This window comes from Anomaloglossus baeobatrachus, chromosome 4, assembly GCF_048569485.1.
Source record: "Anomaloglossus baeobatrachus isolate aAnoBae1 chromosome 4, aAnoBae1.hap1, whole genome shotgun sequence".
Lineage (NCBI taxonomy): Eukaryota > Metazoa > Chordata > Amphibia > Anura > Aromobatidae > Anomaloglossus > Anomaloglossus baeobatrachus.
The window spans coordinates 647,400,322-647,419,996 of NC_134356.1; the positions used below are offsets into that span (position 1 = coordinate 647,400,322).

At 39.0% G+C, this 19,675-nt stretch overlaps 17 non-coding genes across 17 annotated transcripts; all 17 read left to right on the plus strand.

The window, feature by feature from the left end:
* Positions 1–552: 552 nt before the first annotated feature.
* Positions 553–624, plus strand: TRNAE-CUC (transfer RNA glutamic acid (anticodon CUC)). The gene has a single exon. It is a non-coding gene; the product is annotated as a tRNA-Glu (tRNA).
* A 1,311-nt stretch (positions 625–1,935) lies between these two features.
* On the plus strand, positions 1,936–2,007 carry TRNAE-CUC (transfer RNA glutamic acid (anticodon CUC)). Its single transcript has one exon. It is a non-coding gene; the product is annotated as a tRNA-Glu (tRNA).
* An 866-nt stretch (positions 2,008–2,873) lies between these two features.
* TRNAE-CUC (transfer RNA glutamic acid (anticodon CUC)) lies at positions 2,874–2,945 on the plus strand. The gene has a single exon. It is a non-coding gene; the product is annotated as a tRNA-Glu (tRNA).
* An 882-nt stretch (positions 2,946–3,827) lies between these two features.
* Positions 3,828–3,899, plus strand: TRNAE-CUC (transfer RNA glutamic acid (anticodon CUC)). Its single transcript has one exon. It is a non-coding gene; the product is annotated as a tRNA-Glu (tRNA).
* Positions 3,900–5,210: 1,311 nt separating this feature from the next.
* On the plus strand, positions 5,211–5,282 carry TRNAE-CUC (transfer RNA glutamic acid (anticodon CUC)). The gene has a single exon. It is a non-coding gene; the product is annotated as a tRNA-Glu (tRNA).
* Positions 5,283–6,131: 849 nt separating this feature from the next.
* On the plus strand, positions 6,132–6,203 carry TRNAE-CUC (transfer RNA glutamic acid (anticodon CUC)). The gene has a single exon. It is a non-coding gene; the product is annotated as a tRNA-Glu (tRNA).
* Positions 6,204–7,085: 882 nt separating this feature from the next.
* Positions 7,086–7,157, plus strand: TRNAE-CUC (transfer RNA glutamic acid (anticodon CUC)). Its single transcript has one exon. It is a non-coding gene; the product is annotated as a tRNA-Glu (tRNA).
* Positions 7,158–8,020: 863 nt separating this feature from the next.
* Positions 8,021–8,092, plus strand: TRNAE-CUC (transfer RNA glutamic acid (anticodon CUC)). Its single transcript has one exon. It is a non-coding gene; the product is annotated as a tRNA-Glu (tRNA).
* Positions 8,093–8,974: 882 nt separating this feature from the next.
* Positions 8,975–9,046, plus strand: TRNAE-CUC (transfer RNA glutamic acid (anticodon CUC)). Its single transcript has one exon. It is a non-coding gene; the product is annotated as a tRNA-Glu (tRNA).
* Positions 9,047–9,910: 864 nt separating this feature from the next.
* Positions 9,911–9,982, plus strand: TRNAE-CUC (transfer RNA glutamic acid (anticodon CUC)). Its single transcript has one exon. It is a non-coding gene; the product is annotated as a tRNA-Glu (tRNA).
* Positions 9,983–10,853: 871 nt separating this feature from the next.
* Positions 10,854–10,925, plus strand: TRNAE-CUC (transfer RNA glutamic acid (anticodon CUC)). Its single transcript has one exon. It is a non-coding gene; the product is annotated as a tRNA-Glu (tRNA).
* Positions 10,926–12,236: 1,311 nt separating this feature from the next.
* TRNAE-CUC (transfer RNA glutamic acid (anticodon CUC)) lies at positions 12,237–12,308 on the plus strand. The gene has a single exon. It is a non-coding gene; the product is annotated as a tRNA-Glu (tRNA).
* Positions 12,309–13,157: 849 nt separating this feature from the next.
* TRNAE-CUC (transfer RNA glutamic acid (anticodon CUC)) lies at positions 13,158–13,229 on the plus strand. Its single transcript has one exon. It is a non-coding gene; the product is annotated as a tRNA-Glu (tRNA).
* A 2,732-nt stretch (positions 13,230–15,961) lies between these two features.
* TRNAE-CUC (transfer RNA glutamic acid (anticodon CUC)) lies at positions 15,962–16,033 on the plus strand. The gene has a single exon. It is a non-coding gene; the product is annotated as a tRNA-Glu (tRNA).
* Positions 16,034–17,335: 1,302 nt separating this feature from the next.
* TRNAE-CUC (transfer RNA glutamic acid (anticodon CUC)) lies at positions 17,336–17,407 on the plus strand. Its single transcript has one exon. It is a non-coding gene; the product is annotated as a tRNA-Glu (tRNA).
* An 849-nt stretch (positions 17,408–18,256) lies between these two features.
* Positions 18,257–18,328, plus strand: TRNAE-CUC (transfer RNA glutamic acid (anticodon CUC)). Its single transcript has one exon. It is a non-coding gene; the product is annotated as a tRNA-Glu (tRNA).
* Positions 18,329–19,200: 872 nt separating this feature from the next.
* On the plus strand, positions 19,201–19,272 carry TRNAE-CUC (transfer RNA glutamic acid (anticodon CUC)). The gene has a single exon. It is a non-coding gene; the product is annotated as a tRNA-Glu (tRNA).
* The last annotated feature ends 403 nt before the right edge of the window (positions 19,273–19,675 follow it).

Genomic DNA, 19,675 nt, shown 5'->3' on the forward strand with positions numbered 1-19,675 from the left:
AATATCCCATATTAATTAGCAAGCAGTTTTCTTAGTTTACTGGTTCAATTCCTGATAGGGGAGTGCCACTTTTTTCTGCAATAGTTCCTGCATTCAAAGGTCGACACATACCTTGCAGACAAAGTTAGTTTAGATTAAAATTGCTCTTTGCAGCGAAAAATGCTGACCACAAGAGCTTTTAGCCATTCATTCCATTCTTTTGCACGAAAAGCCATTTGAGCTCATATCGGAAATCATTCTTACCTTCAACTTCCAAATACTTGGTGTCAAGAGACTCAAACCCCTCAACATATTATTGTTGATTTTTGGTACTCAGTGGAAACAAATGTGGCTCTCTAGACAAGATGGAGACAAAATGGAGACAAAATGGAGACAAAATCTCCAAAGAAAAGGGCCACATGTGAGGATCACAATCATGACCTTAAGAGTTTGAGATTGACGCGCCACCTATTGTGCTAACAAGGAAAGCTTCTGTTGCAAACGTGCAGAAGTTGCTTACTCAAAGAAATAAAGTTCTTTTTTTCCACATCATCGACTACACAGCACAACATTTCCCATATGGTCTAGCGGTTAGGATTCCTGGTTCTCACCCAGGCGGCCCGGGTTCGACTCCCGGTATGGGAATGCAAATTTTTCTGTGCTTGTTTCGACATTCAAAGCCCGACGCAATTGTTTGGCCATTGTGGCCTGTCATTTGACCTAAAATTTCCTTACTTATCCATAGAATATTGGAACTGAATGGTAAAGTTTCTAGGCTCTCCTGCCAAAGATAATGAATAAACTACGTACTGTCTGAGGAAAAAACTTACAATCTTCAGTATATTGAATTGACCTGTTAACTCCAGCTCAAATGAGGCAGGATTCAACTACTAAAATGAAAAACAGCTTTTTAGTGAAGGCAACACTCTTTTTTTTTTTTTTTTTTTTTTTTTAAAACCCTATATGTTTTCTGCAACTCTGTGGAATATCCCATATTAATTAGCAAGCAGTTTTCTTAGTTTACTGGTTCAATTCCTGATAGGGGACTGCCACTTTTTTCTGCAATAGTTCCTGCATTCAAAGGTCGACACATACCTTGCAGACAAAGTTAGTTTAGATTAAAATTGCTCTTTGCAGCGAAAAATGCTGACCACAAGAGCTTTTAGCTATTCATTCCATTCTGTTGCACAAAAAGCCATTTGAGCTCATATCGGAAATCATTCTTACCTTCGACTTCCAAATTCTTGGTGTCAAGAGACTCAAACCCCTCGATATATTATTGTTGATTTTTGGTACTCAGTGGAAACAAATGTGGCTCTCTAGACAAGATGGAGACAAAATCTCCAAAGAAAAGTGCCACATGTGAGGATCACAATCATGACCTTAAGGGTATGTGCGCACGTTGCTTTTTACCTGCTTTTTACCTGCTTTTTTGCTGCTTTTTCTTCTGCGCTGTTTAATGCCAAAATGGATGTGTTCTTCTATTCAAGCAAAGTCTATGGGAATTTGGGTTTCTTGTTCACACTATGTTGTTCAAAATGCTGCCTTTTTGAGGCAGAACTTTGGTCAAAAACTCAGCTTTTCAAAGAAGCAACATGTCAATTGTTTTTGCCATTTGGGTTTTGCACTGCAAAGCTGAGTTTTTGACCAAAGTTCTGCCACAAAAAGGCAGCATTTTGAACAACATAGTGTGAACAAGAAACCCAAATTCCCATAGACTTTGCTTGAATAGAAGAACACATCCATTTTGGCATTAAACAGCGCAGAAGAAAAAGCAGCAAAAAAGCAGGTAAAAAGCAGGTAAAAAGCAACGTGCGCACATACCCTAAGAGTTTGAGATTGACACGCCACCTATTGTGCTAACAAGGAAAGCTTCTGTTGCAAACGTGCAGAAGTTGCTTACTCAAAGAAATAAAGTTCTTTTTTTCCACATCATCGACTACACAGCACAACATTTCCCATATGGTCTAGCGGTTAGGATTCCTGGTTCTCACCCAGGTGGCCCGGGTTCGACTCCCGGTATGGGAATGCAAATTTTTCTGTGCTTGTTTCGACATTCAAAGGCCGTCGCCATTGTGGCCTGTCATTTGACCTAAAATTTCCTTACTTATCCATAGAATATTGGAACTGAATGGTAAAGTTTCTCGGCTCTCCTGCGAAAGATAATGAGTAAACTACATACCGTCTGAGGAAAAAACTTACAATCTTCAGTATATTGAATTGACCTGTTAACTCCAGCTCAAATGAGGCAGGATTCAACTACTAAAATGAAAAACAGCTTTTTAGTGAAGGCAACACTCTTTTTTTTTTTTTTTTTTTTTTTTTTTTTTTTTAAAACCCTATATGTTTTCTGCAACTCTGTGGAATATCCCATATTAATTAGCAAGCAGTTTTCTTAGTTTACTGGTTCAATTCCTGATAGGGGACTGCCACTTTTTTCTGCAATAGTTCCTGCATTCAAAGGTCGACACATACCTTGCAGACAAAGTTAGTTTAGATTAAAATTGCTCTTTGCAGCGAAAAATGCTTACCACAAGAGCTTTTAGCTATTCATTCCATTCTGTTGCACAAAAAGCCATTTGAGCTCATATCGGAAATCATTCTTACCTTCGACTTCCAAATTCTTGGTGTCAAGAGACTCAAACCCCTCGATATATTATTGTTGATTTTTGGTACTCAGTGGAAACAAATGTGGCTCTCTAGACAAGATGGAGACAAAATCTCCAAAGAAAAGTGCCACATGTGAGGATCACAATCATGACCTTAAGAGTTTGAGATTGACGCGCCACCTATTGTGCTAACAAGGAAAGCTTCTGTTGCAAACATGCAGAAGTTGCTTACTCAAAGAAATAAAGTTCTTTTTTTCCACATCATCGACTACACAGCACAACATTTCCCATATGGTCTAGCGGTTAGGATTCCTGGTTCTCACCCAGGCGGCCCGGGTTCGACTCCCGGTATGGGAATGCAAATTTTTCTGTGCTTGTTTCGACATTCAAAGGCCGACGCCATTGGTTGGCCATTGTGGCCTGTCATTTGACCTAAAATTTCCTTACTTATCCATAGAATATTGGAACTGAATGGTAAAGTTTCTAGGCTCTCCTGCGAAAGATAATGAGTAAACTACATACCGTCTGAGGAAAAAACTTACAATCTTCAGTATATTGAATTGACCTGTTAACTCCAGCTCAAATGAGGCAGGATTCAACTACTAAAATGAAAAACAGCTTTTTAGTGAAGGCAACACTCTTTTTTTTTTTTTTTTAAAACCCTATATGTTTTCTGCAACTCTGTGGAATATCCCATATTAATTAGCAAGCAGTTTTCTTAGTTTACTGGTTCAATTCCTGATAGGGGAGTGCCACTTTTTTCTGCAATAGTTCCTGCATTCAAAGGTCGACACATACCTTGCAGACAAAGTTAGTTTAGATTAAAATTGCTCTTTGCAGCGAAAAATGCTGACCACAAGAGCTTTTAGCCATTCATTCCATTCTTTTGCACGAAAAGCCATTTGAGCTCATATCGGAAATCATTCTTACCTTCAACTTCCAAATACTTGGTGTCAAGAGACTCAAACCCCTCAACATATTATTGTTGATTTTTGGTACTCAGTGGAAACAAATGTGGCTCTCTAGACAATATGGAGACAAAATGGAGACAAAATGGAGACAAAATCTCCAAAGAAAAGGGCCACATGTGAGGATCACAATCATGACCTTAAGAGTTTGAGATTGACGCGCCACCTATTGTGCTAACAAGGAAAGCTTTTGTTGCAAACGTGCAGAAGTTGCTTACTCAAAGAAATAAAGTTCTTTTTTTCCACATCATCGACTACACAGCACAACATTTCCCATATGGTCTAGCGGTTAGGATTCCTGGTTCTCACCCAGGCGGCCCGGGTTCGACTCCCGGTATGGGAATGCAAATTTTTCTGTGCTTGTTTCGACATTCAAAGGCCGACGCAATTGTTTGGCCATTGTGGCCTGTCATTTGACCTAAAATTTCCTTACTTATCCATAGAATATTGGAACTGAATGGTAAAGTTTCTAGGCTCTCCTGCCAAAGATAATGAATAAACTACGTACTGTCTGAGGAAAAAACTTACAATCTTCAGTATATTGAATTGACCTGTTAACTCCAGCTCAAATGAGGCAGGATTCAACTACTAAAATGAAAAACAGCTTTTTAGTGAAGGCAACACTCTTTTTTTTTTTTTTTTTTTTTTTTTAAAACCCTATATGTTTTCTGCAACTCTGTGGAATATCCCATATTAATTAGCAAGCAGTTTTCTTAGTTTACTGGTTCAATTCCTGATAGGGGACTGCCACTTTTTTCTGCAATAGTTCCTGCATTCAAAGGTCGACACATACCTTGCAGACAAAGTTAGTTTAGATTAAAATTGCTCTTTGCAGCGAAAAATGCTGACCACAAGAGCTTTTAGCTATTCATTCCATTCTGTTGCACAAAAAGCCATTTGAGCTCATATCGGAAATCATTCTTACCTTCGACTTCCAAATTCTTGGTGTCAAGAGACTCAAACCCCTCGATATATTATTGTTGATTTTTGGTACTCAGTGGAAACAAATGTGGCTCTCTAGACAAGATGGAGACAAAATCTCCAAAGAAAAGTGCCACATGTGAGGATCACAATCATGACCTTAAGGGTATGTGCGCACGTTGCTTTTTACCTGCTTTTTACCTGCTTTTTTGCTGCTTTTTCTTCTGCGCTGTTTAATGCCAAAATGGATGTGTTCTTCTATTCAAGCAAAGTCTATGGGAATTTGGGTTTCTTGTTCACACTATGTTGTTCAAAATGCTGCCTTTTTGAGGCAGAACTTTGGTCAAAAACTCAGCTTTTCAAAGAAGCAACATGTCAATTGTTTTTGCCATTTGGGTTTTGCACTGCAAAGCTGAGTTTTTGACCAAAGTTCTGCCACAAAAAGGCAGCATTTTGAACAACATAGTGTGAACAAGAAACCCAAATTCCCATAGACTTTGCTTGAATAGAAGAACACATCCATTTTGGCATTAAACAGCGCAGAAGAAAAAGCAGCAAAAAAGCAGGTAAAAAGCAGGTAAAAAGCAACGTGCGCACATACCCTAAGAGTTTGAGATTGACACGCCACCTATTGTGCTAACAAGGAAAGCTTCTGTTGCAAACGTGCAGAAGTTGCTTACTCAAAGAAATAAAGTTCTTTTTTTCCACATCATCGACTACACAGCACAACATTTCCCATATGGTCTAGCGGTTAGGATTCCTGGTTCTCACCCAGGTGGCCCGGGTTCGACTCCCGGTATGGGAATGCAAATTTTTCTGTGCTTGTTTCGACATTCAAAGGCCGTCGCCATTGTGGCCTGTCATTTGACCTAAAATTTCCTTACTTATCCATAGAATATTGGAACTGAATGGTAAAGTTTCTCGGCTCTCCTGCGAAAGATAATGAGTAAACTACATACCGTCTGAGGAAAAAACTTACAATCTTCAGTATATTGAATTGACCTGTTAACTCCAGCTCAAATGAGGCAGGATTCAACTACTAAAATGAAAAACAGCTTTTTAGTGAAGGCAACACTCTTTTTTTTTTTTTTTTAAAACCCTATATGTTTTCTGCAACTCTGTGGAATATCCCATATTAATTAGCAAGCAGTTTTCTTAGTTTACTGGTTCAATTCCTGATAGGGGACTGCCACTTTTTTCTGCAATAGTTCCTGCATTCAAAGGTCGACACATACCTTGCAGACAAAGTTAGTTTAGATTAAAATTGCTCTTTGCAGCGAAAAATGCTGACCACAAGAGCTTTTAGCTATTCATTCCATTCTGTTGCACAAAAAGCCATTTGAGCTCATATCGGAAATCATTCTTACCTTCGACTTCCAAATTCTTGGTGTCAAGAGACTCAAACCCCTCGATATATTATTGTTGATTTTTGGTACTCAGTGGAAACAAATGTGGCTCTCTAGACAAGATGGAGACAAAATCTCCAAAGAAAAGTGCCACATGTGAGGATCACAATCATGACCTTAAGAGTTTGAGATTGACGCGCCACCTATTGTGCTAACAAGGAAAGCTTCTGTTGCAAACATGCAGAAGTTGCTTACTCAAAGAAATAAAGTTCTTTTTTTCCACATCATCGACTACACAGCACAACATTTCCCATATGGTCTAGCGGTTAGGATTCCTGGTTCTCACCCAGGCGGCCCGGGTTCGACTCCCGGTATGGGAATGCAAATTTTTCTGTGCTTGTTTCGACATTCAAAGGCCGACGCCATTGGTTGGCCATTGTGGCCTGTCATTTGACCTAAAATTTCCTTACTTATCCATAGAATATTGGAACTGAATGGTAAAGTTTCTAGGCTCTCCTGCGAAAGATAATGAGTAAACTACATACCGTCTGAGGAAAAAACTTACAATCTTCAGTATATTGAATTGACCTGTTAACTCCAGCTCAAATGAGGCAGGATTCAACTACTAAAATGAAAAACAGCTTTTTAGTGAAGGCAACACTCTTTTTTTTTTTTTTTTAAAACCCTATATGTTTTCTGCAACTCTGTGGAATATCCCATATTAATTAGCAAGCAGTTTTCTTAGTTTACTGGTTCAATTCCTGATAGGGGAGTGCCACTTTTTTCTGCAATAGTTCCTGCATTCAAAGGTCGACACATACCTTGCAGACAAAGTTAGTTTAGATTAAAATTGCTCTTTGCAGCGAAAAATGCTGACCACAAGAGCTTTTAGCCATTCATTCCATTCTTTTGCACGAAAAGCCATTTGAGCTCATATCGGAAATCATTCTTACCTTCAACTTCCAAATACTTGGTGTCAAGAGACTCAAACCCCTCAACATATTATTGTTGATTTTTGGTACTCAGTGGAAACAAATGTGGCTCTCTAGACAAGATGGAGACAAAATGGAGACAAAATGGAGACAAAATCTCCAAAGAAAAGGGCCACATGTGAGGATCACAATCATGACCTTAAGAGTTTGAGATTGACGCGCCACCTATTGTGCTAACAAGGAAAGCTTCTGTTGCAAACGTGCAGAAGTTGCTTACTCAAAGAAATAAAGTTCTTTTTTTCCACATCATCGACTACACAGCACAACATTTCCCATATGGTCTAGCGGTTAGGATTCCTGGTTCTCACCCAGGCGGCCCGGGTTCGACTCCCGGTATGGGAATGCAACTTTTTCTGTGCTTGTTTCGACATTCAAAGGCCGACGCAATTGTTTGGCCATTGTGGCCTGTCATTTGACCTAAAATTTCCTTACTTATCCATAGAATATTGGAACTGAATGGTAAAGTTTCTAGGCTCTCCTGCCAAAGATAATGAGTAAACTACATACCGTCTGAGGAAAAAACTTACAATCTTCAGTACATTGAATTGACCTGTTAACTCCAGCTCAAATGAGGCAGGATTCAACTACTAAAATGAAAAACAGCTTTTTAGTGAAGGCAACACTCTTTTTTTTTTTTTTTTTTTAAAACCCTATATGTTTTCTGCAACTCTGTGGAATATCCCATATTAATTAGCAAGCAGTTTTCTTAGTTTACTGGTTCAATTCCTGATAGGGGACTGCCACTTTTTTCTGCAATAGTTCCTGCATTCAAAGGTCGACACATACCTTGCAGACAAAGTTAGTTTAGATTAAAATTGCTCTTTGCAGCGAAAAATGCTGACCACAAGAGCTTTTAGCTATTCATTCCATTCTGTTGCACAAAAAGCCATTTGAGCTCATATCGGAAATCATTCTTACCTTCGACTTCCAAATTCTTGGTGTCAAGAGACTCAAACCCCTCGATATATTATTGTTGATTTTTGGTACTCAGTGGAAACAAATGTGGCTCTCTAGACAAGATGGAGACAAAATCTCCAAAGAAAAGTGCCACATGTGAGGATCACAATCATGACCTTAAGAGTTTGAGATTGACGCGCCACCTATTGTGCTAACAAGGAAAGCTTCTGTTGCAAACATGCAGAAGTTGCTTACTCAAAGAAATAAAGTTCTTTTTTTCCACATCATCGACTACACAGCACAACATTTCCCATATGGTCTAGCGGTTAGGATTCCTGGTTCTCACCCAGGCGGCCCGGGTTCGACTCCCGGTATGGGAATGCAAATTTTTCTGTGCTTGTTTCGACATTCAAAGGCCGACGCCATTGGTTGGCCATTGTGGCCTGTCATTTGACCTAAAATTTCCTTACTTATCCATAGAATATTGGAACTGAATGGTAAAGTTTCTAGGCTCTCCTGCGAAAGATAATGAGTAAACTACATACCGTCTGAGGAAAAAACTTACAATCTTCAGTATATTGAATTGACCTGTTAACTCCAGCTCAAATGAGGCAGGATTCAACTACTAAAATGAAAAACAGCTTTTTAGTGAAGGCAACACTCTTTTTTTTTTTTTTTTAAAACCCTATATGTTTTCTGCAACTCTGTGGAATATCCCATATTAATTAGCAAGCAGTTTTCTTAGTTTACTGGTTCAATTCCTGATAGGGGAGTGCCACTTTTTTCTGCAATAGTTCCTGCATTCAAAGGTCGACACATACCTTGCAGACAAAGTTAGTTTAGATTAAAATTGCTCTTTGCAGCGAAAAATGCTGACCACAAGAGCTTTTAGCCATTCATTCCATTCTTTTGCACGAAAAGCCATTTGAGCTCATATCGGAAATCATTCTTACCTTCAACTTCCAAATACTTGGTGTCAAGAGACTCAAACCCCTCAACATATTATTGTTGATTTTTGGTACTCAGTGGAAACAAATGTGGCTCTCTAGACAAGATGGAGACAAAATGGAGACAAAATGGAGACAAAATCTCCAAAGAAAAGGGCCACATGTGAGGATCACAATCATGACCTTAAGAGTTTGAGATTGACGCGCCACCTATTGTGCTAACAAGGAAAGCTTCTGTTGCAAACGTGCAGAAGTTGCTTACTCAAAGAAATAAAGTTCTTTTTTTCCACATCATCGACTACACAGCACAACATTTCCCATATGGTCTAGCGGTTAGGATTCCTGGTTCTCACCCAGGCGGCCCGGGTTCGACTCCCGGTATGGGAATGCAAATTTTTCTGTGCTTGTTTCGACATTCAAAGGCCGACGCAATTGTTTGGCCATTGTGGCCTGTCATTTGACCTAAAATTTCCTTACTTATCCATAGAATATTGGAACTGAATGGTAAAGTTTCTAGGCTCTCCTGCCAAAGATAATGAGTAAACTACATACCGTCTGAGGAAAAAACTTACAATCTTCAGTACATTGAATTGACCTGTTAACTCCAGCTCAAATGAGGCAGGATTCAACTACTAAAATGAAAAACAGCTTTTTAGTGAAGGCAACACTCTTTTTTTTTTTTTTTTTTTTAAAACCCTATATGTTTTCTGCAACTCTGTGGAATATCCCATATTAATTAGCAAGCAGTTTTCTTAGTTTACTGGTTCAATTCCTGATAGGGGACTGCCACTTTTTTCTGCAATAGTTCCTGCATTCAAAGGTCGACACATACCTTGCAGACAAAGTTAGTTTAGATTAAAATTGCTCTTTGCAGCGAAAAATGCTGACCACAAGAGCTTTTAGCTATTCATTCCATTCTGTTGCACAAAAAGCCATTTGAGCTCATATCGGAAATCATTCTTACCTTCGACTTCCAAATTCTTGGTGTCAAGAGACTCAAACCCCTCGATATATTATTGTTGATTTTTGGTACTCAGTGGAAACAAATGTGGCTCTCTAGACAAGATGGAGACAAAATCTCCAAAGAAAAGTGCCACATGTGAGGATCACAATCATGACCTTAAGAGTTTGAGATTGACGCGCCACCTATTGTGCTAACAAGGAAAGCTTCTGTTGCAAACATGCAGAAGTTGCTTACTCAAAGAAATAAAGTTCTTTTTTTCCACATCATCGACTACACAGCACAACATTTCCCATATGGTCTAGCGGTTAGGATTCCTGGTTCTCACCCAGGCGGCCCGGGTTCGACTCCCGGTATGGGAATGCAAATTTTTCTGTGCTTGTTTCGACATTCAAAGGCCGACGCCATTGGTTGGCCATTGTGGCCTGTCATTTGACCTAAAATTTCCTTACTTATCCATAGAATATTGGAACTGAATGGTAAAGTTTCTAGGCTCTCCTGCGAAAGATAATGAGTAAACTACATACCGTCTGAGGAAAAAACTTACAATCTTCAGTATATTGAATTGACCTGTTAACTCCAGCTCAAATGAGGCAGGATTCAACTACTAAAATGAAAATCAGCTTTTTAGTGAAGGCAACACTCTTTTTTTTTTTTTTTTAAAACCCTATATGTTTTCTGCAACTCTGTGGAATATCCCATTTTAATTAGCAAGCAGTTTTCTTAGTTTACTGGTTCAATTCCTGATAGGGGAGTGCCACTTTTTTCTGCAATAGTTCCTGCATTCAAAGGTCGACACATACCTTGCAGACAAAGTTAGTTTAGATTAAAATTGCTCTTTGCAGCGAAAAATGCTGACCACAAGAGCTTTTAGCCATTCATTCCATTCTTTTGCACAAAAAGCCATTTGAGCTCATATCGGAAATCATTCTTACCTTCAACTTCCAAATACTTGGTGTCAAGAGACTCAAACCCCTCAACATATTATTGTTGATTTTTGGTACTCAGTGGAAACAAATGTGGCTCTCTAGACAAGATGGAGACAAAATGGAGACAAAATCTCCAAAGAAAAGGGCCACATGTGAGGATCACAATCATGACCTTAAGAGTTTGAGATTGACGCGCCACCTATTGTGCTAACAAGGAAAGCTTCTGTTGCAAACGTGCAGAAGTTGCTTACTCAAAGAAATAAAGTTCTTTTTTTCCACATCATCGACTACACAGCACAACATTTCCCATATGGTCTAGCGGTTAGGATTCCTGGTTCTCACCCAGGCGGCCCGGGTTCGACTCCCGGTATGGGAATGCAAATTTTTCTGTGCTTGTTTCGACATTCAAAGGCCGACGCAATTGTTTGGCCATTGTGGCCTGTCATTTGACCTAAAATTTCCTTACTTATCCATAGAATATTGGAACTGAATGGTAAAGTTTCTAGGCTCTCCTGCCAAAGATAATGAGTAAACTACGTACTGTCTGAGGAAAAAACTTACAATCTTCAGTATATTGAATTGACCTGTTAACTCCAGCTCAAATGAGGCAGGATTCAACTACTAAAATGAAAAACAGCTTTTTAGTGAAGGCAACACTCTTTTTTTTTTTTTTTTTTTTTTTTTAAAACCCTATATGTTTTCTGCAACTCTGTGGAATATCCCATATTAATTAGCAAGCAGTTTTCTTAGTTTACTGGTTCAATTCCTGATAGGGGACTGCCACTTTTTTCTGCAATAGTTCCTGCATTCAAAGGTCGACACATACCTTGCAGACAAAGTTAGTTTAGATTAAAATTGCTCTTTGCAGCGAAAAATGCTGACCACAAGAGCTTTTAGCTATTCATTCCATTCTGTTGCACAAAAAGCCATTTGAGCTCATATCGGAAATCATTCTTACCTTCGACTTCCAAATTCTTGGTGTCAAGAGACTCAAACCCCTCGATATATTATTGTTGATTTTTGGTACTCAGTGGAAACAAATGTGGCTCTCTAGACAAGATGGAGACAAAATCTCCAAAGAAAAGTGCCACATGTGAGGATCACAATCATGACCTTAAGGGTATGTGCGCACGTTGCTTTTTACCTGCTTTTTACCTGCTTTTTTGCTGCTTTTTCTTCTGCGCTGTTTAATGCCAAAATGGATGTGTTCTTCTATTCAAGCAAAGTCTATGGGAATTTGGGTTTCTTGTTCACACTATGTTGTTCAAAATGCTGCCTTTTTGAGGCAGAACTTTGGTCAAAAACTCAGCTTTTCAAAGAAGCAACATGTCAATTGTTTTTGCCATTTGGGTTTTGCACTGCAAAGCTGAGTTTTTGACCAAAGTTCTGCCACAAAAAGGCAGCATTTTGAACAACATAGTGTGAACAAGAAACCCAAATTCCCATAGACTTTGCTTGAATAGAAGAACACATCCATTTTGGCATTAAACAGCGCAGAAGAAAAAGCAGCAAAAAAGCAGGTAAAAAGCAGGTAAAAAGCAACGTGCGCACATACCCTAAGAGTTTGAGATTGACACGCCACCTATTGTGCTAACAAGGAAAGCTTCTGTTGCAAACGTGCAGAAGTTGCTTACTCAAAGAAATAAAGTTCTTTTTTTCCACATCATCGACTACACAGCACAACATTTCCCATATGGTCTAGCGGTTAGGATTCCTGGTTCTCACCCAGGTGGCCCGGGTTCGACTCCCGGTATGGGAATGCAAATTTTTCTGTGCTTGTTTCGACATTCAAAGGCCGTCGCCATTGTGGCCTGTCATTTGACCTAAAATTTCCTTACTTATCCATAGAATATTGGAACTGAATGGTAAAGTTTCTAGGCTCTCCTGCGAAAGATAATGAGTAAACTACATACCGTCTGAGGAAAAAACTTACAATCTTCAGTATGTTGAATTGACCTGTTAACTCCAGCTCAAATGAGGCAGGATTCAACTACTAAAATGAAAAACAGCTTTTTAGTGAAGGCAACACTCTTTTTTTTTTTTTTTTTAAACCCTATATGTTTTCTGCAACTCTGTGGAATATCCCATATTAATTAGCAAGCAGTTTTCTTAGTTTACTGGTTCAATTCCTGATAGGGGAGTGCCACTTTTTTCTGCAATAGTTCCTGCATTCAAAGGTCGACACATACCTTGCAGACAAAGTTAGTTTAGATTAAAATTGCTCTTTGCAGCGAAAAATGCTGACCACAAGAGCTTTTAGCTATTCATTCCATTCTGTTGCACAAAAAGCCATTTGAGCTCATATCGGAAATCATTCTTACCTTCGACTTCCAAATTCTTGGTGTCAAGAGACTCAAACCCCTCGATATATTATTGTTGATTTTTGGTACTCAGTGGAAACAAATGTGGCTCTCTAGACAAGATGGAGACAAAATCTCCAAAGAAAAGTGCCACATGTGAGGATCACAATCATGACCTTAAGAGTTTGAGATTGACGCGCCACCTATTGTGCTAACAAGGAAAGCTTCTGTTGCAAACGTGCAGAAGTTGCTTACTCAAAGAAATAAAGTTCTTTTTTTCCACATCATCGACTACACAGCACAACATTTCCCATATGGTCTAGCGGTTAGGATTCCTGGTTCTCACCCAGGCGGCCCGGGTTCGACTCCCGGTATGGGAATGCAAATTTTTCTGTGCTTGTTTCGACATTCAAAGGCCGACGCAATTGTTTGGCCATTGTGGCCTGTCATTTGACCTAAAATTTCCTTACTTATCCATAGAATATTGGAACTGAATGGTAAAGTTTCTAGGCTCTCCTGCGAAAGATAATGAGTAAACTACATACCGTCTGAGGAAAAAACTTACAATCTTCAGTATATTGAATTGACCTGTTAACTCCAGCTCAAATGAGGCAGGATTCAACTACTAAAATGAAAAACAGCTTTTTAGTGAAGGCAACACTCTTTTTTTTTTTTTTTTTAAAACCCTATATGTTTTCTGCAACTCTGTGGAATATCCCATATTAATTAGCAAGCAGTTTTCTTAGTTTACTGGTTCAATTCCTGATAGGGGAGTGCCACTTTTTTCTGCAATAGTTCCTGCATTCAAAGGTCGACACATACCTTGCAGACAAAGTTAGTTTAGATTAAAATTGCTCTTTGCAGCGAAAAATGCTGACCACAAGAGCTTTTAGCCATTCATTCCATTCTTTTGCACAAAAAGCCATTTGAGCTCATATCGGAAATCATTCTTACCTTCAACTTCCAAATACTTGGTGTCAAGAGACTCAAACCCCTCAACATATTATTGTTGATTTTTGGTACTCAGTGGAAACAAATGTGGCTCTCTAGACAAGATGGAGACAAGATGGAGACAAAATCTCCAAAGAAAAGGGCCACATGTGAGGATCACAATCATGACCTTAAGAGTTTGAGATTGACGCGCCACCTATTGTGCTAACAAGGAAAGCTTCTGTTGCAAACGTGCAGAAGTTGCTTACTCAAAGAAATAAAGTTCTTTTTTTCCACATCATCGACTACACAGCACAACATTTCCCATATGGTCTAGCGGTTAGCATTCCTGGTTCTCACCCAGGCGGCCCGGGTTCGACTCCCGGTATGGGAATGCAAATTTTTCTGTGCTTGTTTCGACATTCAAAGGCCGACGCAATTGTTTGGCCATTGTGGCCTGTCATTTGACCTAAAATTTCCTTACTTATCCATAGAATATTGGAACTGAATGGTAAAGTTTCTAGGCTCTCCTGCCAAAGATAATGAGTAAACTACGTACTGTCTGAGGAAAAAACTTACAATCTTCAGTATATTGAATTGACCTGTTAACTCCAGCTCAAATGAGGCAGGATTCAACTACTAAAATGAAAAACAGCTTTTTAGTGAAGGCAACACTCTTTTTTTTTTTTTTTTTTTTTTTTAAAACCCTATATGTTTTCTGCAACTCTGTGGAATATCCCATATTAATTAGCAAGCAGTTTTCTTAGTTTACTGGTTCAATTCCTGATAGGGGACTGCCACTTTTTTCTGCAATAGTTCCTGCATTCAAAGGTCGACACATACCTTGCAGACAAAGTTAGTTTAGATTAAAATTGCTCTTTGCAGCGAAAAATGCTGACCACAAGAGCTTTTAGCTATTCATTCCATTCTGTTGCACAAAAATCCATTTGAGCTCATATCAGAAATCATTCTTACCTTCGACTTCCAAATTCTTGGTGTCAAGAGACTCAAACCCCTCGATATATTATTGTTGATTTTTGGTACTCAGTGGAAACAAATGTGGCTCTCTAGACAAGATGGAGACAAAATCTCCAAAGAAAAGTGCCACATGTGAGGATCACAATCATGACCTTAAGAGTTTGAGATTGACGCGCCACCTATTGTGCTAACAAGGAAAGCTTCTGTTGCAAACGTGCAGAAGTTGCTTACTCAAAGAAATAAAGTTCTTTTTTTCCACATCATCGACTACACAGCACAACATTTCCCATATGGTCTAGCGGTTAGGGTTCCTGGTTCTCACCCAGGCGGCCCGGGTTCGACTCCCGGTATGGGAATGCAAATTTTTCTGTGCTTGTTTCGACATTCAAAGGCCGTCGCCATTGTGGCCTGTCATTTGACCTAAAATTTCCTTACTTATCCATAGAATATTGGAACTGAATGGTAAAGTTTCTAGGCTCTCCTGTCAAAGATAATGAGTAAACTACATACCGTCTGAGGAAAAAACTTACAATCTTCAGTATATTGAATTGACCTGTTAACTCCAGCTCAAATGAGGCAGGATTCAACTACTAAAATGAAAAACAGCTTTTTAGTGAAGGCAACACTCTTTTTTTTTTTTTTTAAAACCCTATATGTTTTCTGCAACTCTGTGGAATATCCCATATTAATTAGCAAGCAGTTTTCTTAGTTTACTGGTTCAATTCCTGATAGGGGAGTGCCACTTTTTTCTGCAATAGTTCCTGCATTCAAAGGTCGACACATACCTTGCAGACAAAGTTAGTTTAGATTAAAATTGCTCTTTGCAGCGAAAAATGCTGACCACAAGAGCTTTTAGCCATTCATTCCATTCTTTTGCACAAAAAGCCATTTGAGCTCATATCGGAAATCATTCTTACCTTCAACTTCCAAATACTTGGTGTCAAGAGACTCAAACCCCTCGATATATTATTGTTGATTTTTGGTACTCAGTGGAAACAAATGTGGCTCTCTAGACAAGATGGAGACAAAATCTCCAAAGAAAAGTGCCACATGTGAGGATCACAATCATGACCTTAAGAGTTTGAGATTGACGCGCCACCTATTGTGCTAACAAGGAAAGCTTCTGTTGCAAACGTGCAGAAGTTGCTTACTCAAAGAAATAAAGTTCTTTTTTTCCACATCATCGACTACACAGCACAACATTTCCCATATGGTCTAGCGGTTAGGATTCCTGGTTCTCACCCAGGCGGCCCGGGTTCGACTCCCGGTATGGGAATGCAAATTTTTCTGTGCTTGTTTCGACATTCAAAGGCCGACGCAATTGTTTGGCCATTGTGGCCTGTCATTTGACCTAAAATTTCCTTACTTATCCATAGAATATTGGAACTGAATGGTAAAGTTTCTAGGCTCTCCTGCGAAAGATAATGAGTAAACTACATACCGTCTGAGGAAAAAACTTACAATCTTCAGTATATTGAATTGACCTGTTAACTCCAGCTCAAATGAGGCAGGATTCAACTACTAAAATGAAAAACAGCTTTTTAGTGAAGGCAACACTCTTTTTTTTTTTTTTTTAAAACCCTATATGTTTTCTGCAACTCTGTGGAATATCCCATATTAATTAGCAAGCAGTTTTCTTAGTTTACTGGTTCAATTCCTGATAGGGGAGTGCCACTTTTTTCTGCAATAGTTCCTGCATTCAAAGGTCGACACATACCTTGCAGACAAAGTTAGTTTAGATTAAAATTGCTCTTTGCAGCGAAAAATGCTGACCACAAGAGCTTTTAGCTATTCATTCCATTCTGTTGCACAAAAAGCCATTTGAGCTCATATCGGAAATCATTCTTACCTTCGACTTCCAAATTCTTGGTGTCAAGAGACTCAAACCCCTCGATATATTATTGTTGATTTTTGGTACTCAGTGGAAACAAATGTGGCTCTCTAGACAAGATGGAGACAAAATCTCCAAAGAAAAGTGCCACATGTGAGGATCACAATCATGACCTTAAGGGTATGTGCGCACGTTGCTTTTTACCTGCTTTTTACCTGCTTTTTTGCTGCTTTTTCTTCTGCGCTGTTTAATGCCAAAATGGATGTGTTCTTCTATTCAAGCAAAGTCTATGGGAATTTGGGTTTCTTGTTCACACTATGTTGTTCAAAATGCTGCCTTTTTGAGGCAGAACTTTGGTCAAAAATTCAGCTTTTCAAAGAAGCAACATGTCAATTGTTTTTGCCATTTGGGTTTTGCACTGCAAAGCTGAGTTTTTGACCAAAGTTCTGCCACAAAAAGGCAGCATTTTGAACAACATAGTGTGAACAAGAAACCCAAATTCCCATAGACTTTGCTTGAATAGAAGAACACATCCATTTTGGCATTAAACAGCGCAGAAGAAAAAGCAGCAAAAAAGCAGGTAAAAAGCAGGTAAAAAGCAACGTGCGCACATACCCTAAGAGTTTGAGATTGACACGCCACCTATTGTGCTAACAAGGAAAGCTTCTGTTGCAAACGTGCAGAAGTTGCTTACTCAAAGAAATAAAGTTCTTTTTTTCCACATCATCGACTACACAGCACAACATTTCCCATATGGTCTAGCGGTTAGGATTCCTGGTTCTCACCCAGGTGGCCCGGGTTCGACTCCCGGTATGGGAATGCAAATTTTTCTGTGCTTGTTTCGACATTCAAAGGCCGTCGCCATTGTGGCCTGTCATTTGACCTAAAATTTCCTTACTTATCCATAGAATATTGGAACTGAATGGTAAAGTTTCTAGGCTCTCCTGCGAAAGATAATGAGTAAACTACATACCGTCTGAGGAAAAAACTTACAATCTTCAGTATATTGAATTGACCTGTTAACTCCAGCTCAAATGAGGCAGGATTCAACTACTAAAATGAAAAACAGCTTTTTAGTGAAGGCAACACTCTTTTTTTTTTTTTTTTAAAACCCTATATGTTTTCTGCAACTCTGTGGAATATCCCATATTAATTAGCAAGCAGTTTTCTTAGTTTACTGGTTCAATTCCTGATAGGGGAGTGCCACTTTTTTCTGCAATAGTTCCTGCATTCAAAGGTCGACACATACCTTGCAGACAAAGTTAGTTTAGATTAAAATTGCTCTTTGCAGCGAAAAATGCTGACCACAAGAGCTTTTAGCTATTCATTCCATTCTGTTGCACAAAAATCCATTTGAGCTCATATCAGAAATCATTCTTACCTTCGACTTCCAAATTCTTGGTGTCAAGAGACTCAAACCCCTCGATATATTATTGTTGATTTTTGGTACTCAGTGGAAACAAATGTGGCTCTCTAGACAAGATGGAGACAAAATCTCCAAAGAAAAGTGCCACATGTGAGGATCACAATCATGACCTTAAGAGTTTGAGATTGACGCGCCACCTATTGTGCTAACAAGGAAAGCTTCTGTTGCAAACGTGCAGAAGTTGCTTACTCAAAGAAATAAAGTTCTTTTTTTCCACATCATCGACTACACAGCACAACATTTCCCATATGGTCTAGCGGTTAGGATTCCTGGTTCTCACCCAGGCGGCCCGGGTTCGACTCCCGGTATGGGAATGCAAATTTTTCTGTGCTTGTTTCGACATTCAAAGGCCGACGCAATTGTTTGGCCATTGTGGCCTGTCATTTGACCTAAAATTTCCTTACTTATCCATAGAATATTGGAACTGAATGGTAAAGTTTCTAGGCTCTCCTGCGAAAGATAATGAGTAAACTACATACCGTCTGAGGAAAAAACTTACAATCTTCAGTATATTGAATTGACCTGTTAACTCCAGCTCAAATGAGGCAGGATTCAACTACTAAAATGAAAAACAGCTTTTTAGTGAAGGCAACACTCTTTTTTTTTTTTTTTTTAAAACCCTATATGTTTTCTGCAACTCTGTGGAATATCCCATATTAATTAGCAAGCAGTTTTCTTAGTTTACTGGTTCAATTCCTGATAGGGGAGTGCCACTTTTTTCTGCAATAGTTCCTGCATTCAAAGGTCGACACATACCTTGCAGACAAAGTTAGTTTAGATTAAAATTGCTCTTTGCAGCGAAAAATGCTGACCACAAGAGCTTTTAGCCATTCATTCCATTCTTTTGCACAAAAAGCCATTTGAGCTCATATCGGAAATCATTCTTACCTTCAACTTCCAAATACTTGGTGTCAAGAGACTCAAACCCCTCAACATATTATTGTTGATTTTTGGTACTCAGTGGAAACAAATGTGGCTCTCTAGACAAGATGGAGACAAGATGGAGACAAAATCTCCAAAGAAAAGGGCCACATGTGAGGATCACAATCATGACCTTAAGAGTTTGAGATTGACGCGCCACCTATTGTGCTAACAAGGAAAGCTTCTGTTGCAAACGTGCAGAAGTTGCTTACTCAAAGAAATAAAGTTCTTTTTTTCCACATCATCGACTACACAGCACAACATTTCCCATATGGTCTAGCGGTTAGGATTCCTGGTTCTCACCCAGGCGGCCCGGGTTCGACTCCCGGTATGGGAATGCAAATTTTTCTGTGCTTGTTTCGACATTCAAAGGCCGACGCAATTGTTTGGCCATTGTGGCCTGTCATTTGACCTAAAATTTCCTTACTTATCCATAGAATATTGGAACTGAATGGTAAAGTTTCTAGGCTCTCCTGCGAAAGATAATGAGTAAACTACATACCGTCTGAGGAAAAAACTTACAATCTTCAGTATATTGAATTGACCTGTTAACTCCAGCTCAAATGAGGCAGGATTCAACTACTAAAATGAAAAACAGCTTTTTAGTGAAGGCAACACTCTTTTTTTTTTTTTTTTTTTAAAACCCTATATGTTTTCTGCAACTCTGTGGAATATCCCATATTAATTAGCAAGCAGTTTTCTTAGTTTACTGGTTCAATTCCTGATAGGGGAGTGCCACT